At 27.2% G+C, this 3,975-nt stretch overlaps 1 long non-coding RNA gene across 3 annotated transcripts; it reads right to left on the bottom strand.

The window, feature by feature from the left end:
- Positions 1-309: 309 nt before the first annotated feature.
- LOC145005730 (uncharacterized) lies at positions 310-1,678 on the bottom strand. Of its 3 annotated transcripts, none has more exons than XR_013662661.1 (3): positions 1,230-1,678; positions 1,050-1,139; positions 310-652 (listed from the first exon to the last, which is right to left on the bottom strand). It is a non-coding gene; the product is annotated as an uncharacterized LOC145005730 (long non-coding RNA). The 3 variants fall into 3 exon arrangements; XR_013662662.1 differs by having other exon boundaries at positions 1,050-1,102; XR_013662660.1 differs by having other exon boundaries at positions 341-652; positions 1,050-1,091; positions 1,230-1,677.
- Positions 1,679-3,975: the final 2,297 nt, after the last annotated feature.

The raw sequence follows: 3,975 nt of genomic DNA, 5'->3' as shown, positions 1-3,975 counted from the left end.
GTCAAGTACATACCAATTATAGTTATGGGTTTAGACACATAATCCAACAATCTAAGTACTTTTATTTATGATTTTCCCATTTTAAAGTATCCAACTCTCATTTAAAATATATTTATCCTGTGAACTTTGAAAATACGAAAACCCAGTCAAAGATCTTATTTACACCAAAAATAGCAAACAACGTGATTAAATTTATTAATAATCTAAACTAACAGAACACATCACCATTAAACTAATTAAGTTTGATGAGAAATTAAAATAACAAAACACATATCACCATTAAACGATTGGTTAGGATGAGGGTATACAAGTAAAAAAATCTCACTTTTATAGAAAAAAATTAGCACAGAAGAATATTATATTAAAGAAAGAAAATGCCCAAAAAGAATTGGGAAAGGGTACAAAGATTACATCTTACTAATTAGCTCAGCACCAGACAAATAATGCACTTTAACAAAGAGTACAAAGAAACCGGCAAGCCAAAATGTATTGAGTCCTGCATCTAATCAGTATAAACAATCAATTAAAACACAAAGTACACAAATTATATATAGCAAACAAACTCCGTGACTCATGCAGGTTGAGTAGGGCCACAAAGCAACATCATTAATAACTTGTAGAAGCACCATACTTCATCTTTAATGTAATTACCCTAAAAAGATTGGAATTGCATAGAAAACATATTGTGAGATTGACATGTAACTATCCACACAACGTCTCCGTAGTAAAAAGTGTATATCCACAAAAAAAAAAAAAAAACAATAATCCAGAAGTTCATTTTTCTATTGTTAAATATAGATAAGTAATTTAAAACAACAAATAGACAAGCTGCAAGCACAACTCAAGACAAATGATATTTTAACTCATTCTCATCTATATTGGTTTTATAATGTGATTAACGAAATTTAAATGTTCTACATGTGCGTTTTTAAAGCAAACTTAACCTCAAAATTTCAAATTATGCAGTCTCTTTACGCTAAAAAACATACAGGAATGATCCATGGACTTCTTTACGGATAAAATAAAAAATTGAATTGCGAAATACTCACATTATTATACATGGATATAATACACGAACACTTCAAAGCAACCTGCAGAAGCACTAATTTCAAAAATCGATTGAAATATGCGTGAAAACCCTAATTAACATATCAACGATTAAAGGTTACATATGATCGGATTTGCTTGAGAATAAGGAAATTAATGGAGACGATGACAATGATGATTACCGTAAAAATGGGGTTTTGAAATAGTAGCCTTCAACCTAAAGACCAACGATGATCGGATCTGCGCTCAGCCTCGTCGAAAATCTCAAAAATTGAAGCTTATGGAGTTGTGTTCTCCTAGAAGAGATCAATCATGAACTGTTATGGTTGTTGCTTAACAACAATCATTTAACAGAAATTTGGCTTCTCCTTCTTACTCGTCTTAGTCGTCTCTGATAGGGTTATAAAGAAAACGGGGGAGATAAAGAATAAAGAAGGAAGTAATATACTAATTTGTGTTGCTGATATATATCCGATTTAGGGAGATTTGGGTTAATGATTGATCTCTTCTAGGAGATTACAACTCCATGGGTTTAAAAGCAGAAAAAACGGGAGAGTATATAAGTAAAATGGAGGAATCATGTTTCCATTTTAAATGCAAATCTCATTCCTGATTTTTCTCTAACATGATTTGAATTAACCAAATGTCCACTTTCGGAAATTCACTTTATAATTTGAGCAGGAAAATTAGATTGGAGGAGGCTGAGAGATTGCCACGTGGTGTAATTAGTATATGATATATATCTTTACTATCTTATAAAAGAAATCTAACTATGTCTAAAAATAGATTGATTATAATAATAATATTTTTTTAAGACGTCCAAATGATGAAGCTGATAGTACAACTAGCCATTAATAAAATAATATTAAATTTTAACCACATTTTGAATTCAAATATTTATCATCAAATCTCCTTATATTTCTCAGCAATTTGATATGGTTCCCTCAAATCCCGGATTCATTCAAATTTTGAACCCTTTTCGATATCCTTAAATTTAGCATGTTAATTTAAATATCCCTCCAATCGCAGATACCTCTTTGTTCCCTCGTCTGCTATAAAGCCCACCGTTTAGGAATAAAAAATGACTTCATCTCCCAAATAACACCATAGTTTGATTATTTTGTCTTCGACATGTACTTTCTTTTGTAACATAACATTTTTGTAGAGGAAACATATCACCGAAAAAATTTACACACCCCGCCGCTTTGCGCGGGTACGCTGCTAGTATATATATATATATATATATATATATATATATATATATATATATATATATATATATATATGTTCATTTGAGATCATGTTAATTTTATGAGATATAGGGATGCAATTCTAGTCACTCATTTTGGAAAAAATAATAATAATAATAATAAATCTAAAAGGCAAAATAAAAAGAAAAATCCAAAAATTAATTTTTTAATTATTATTTTCGTCAGTTTATTAACCAAAAAATAAAAAGAAAAAAGAAAAAAAATAAATATTCTAATAGAATATCATACTGTAAATATTAAAATGTAATTTTTTGAATGTTAGAATATTCTAGTATTCTACTAGAGTTTTTAGATATGTGAAAATATTCTAATATCCTACTAAAATTATTAGAATTTTATTAAAACTGTTTGAGTATTTGTAGTCTACTATTCTAGTAGAATATTTAAATATTTTAACAATATTGCTGTAATTTTTATACTATAATATTCTATTAAAATATTCCACAGATATTTCAAAAAAATGTAAACGTTTTACTTTTTATTTATTTATTTTGGTTTTTATTTTTGGAAAAAATAAATGAAAAAAACAATATTTAAAAAAAAACTCTAAAAGTTTCAATTATTTTGCTTTTTAAAAATATTATTTTTTTATCTCCAAAATGAACGGCATGGATTGCATCTCAATGTCTCACAAAATATAGTGATCTCAAATAAAACTAACCTTATATATTTTTTAGAAATATTAATATGTATTTTAGAAGTACAAATGTATATTTTTACGTTATTATAAATATATACATATCTTTTAGAAGTATAAATATGTATTTATATATATATATATATATATATATATATATATATATATATATATATATATATATTTTAAAGTATAAATAATTTTTAGAAGTATAGATATATATTAATATTTCTAAAAATATAAAAATATGTATTTGTACATCTAAAATTTTTACGTTTTAAATGGTGTGACCACACACACATATATATATAATTAAATGGTTTCCCATGTATAAATACGACTTCTCTGCATAAATACGTATAATATGAATAAAATTACTTAGGGTAAAGGCATAACAAATTATAAACTTATGGGCAAAAACGTAAAAATACTATAAAATTAAGAGGTTTTTTTTGAAGCTATTATCATGGTAACTTAGAAAACTTGTAACCATCATTAAAAGGATAAAACATAATTTTTTTGGAAAATATTAGGTGTGACAAATCGGGTCATCGTGTCGTGTTTTTGTCTGACACAACACGACACAACACGACAATATTTTTTGTAACACGAACACGACACGACACGACACGATGTCGTGTTTTTTTCAACTAACACGAAAATGAACCGATTAAAAAACAACAAACATGACACGATACGATAAAGATGATATACTATAACAAATAATTTATTTAATTAATACTTAATCATACTTAACATGACAAACACGACAAACACGAAATACACGACTGACAAATGCTAAATCGTGTCAATTTCGTATCGAATTTTGAATACAAACACGACACGACACGACGTCGTGTTTTTATACTTGACATGAAAACGAAATCGAATTCCAGTTTCGTCCCAATTTAATTTCGTATCGTGTATTTTGTCGTATTGTGTCATCAATTATCACCCTAAAAAATATTAAAGAAAACCACACATAAAATCTAACTTTTAGCAATGCCACAAAAACTTGAA

The sequence above is a fragment of the Lactuca saligna genome, chromosome 7, assembly GCF_052625555.1.
Source record: "Lactuca saligna cultivar CGN05327 chromosome 7, ASM5262555v1, whole genome shotgun sequence".
In the NCBI taxonomy this organism is placed as follows: domain Eukaryota; kingdom Viridiplantae; phylum Streptophyta; class Magnoliopsida; order Asterales; family Asteraceae; genus Lactuca; species Lactuca saligna.
This window is presented reverse-complemented; position numbering and strand designations above follow the sequence as displayed.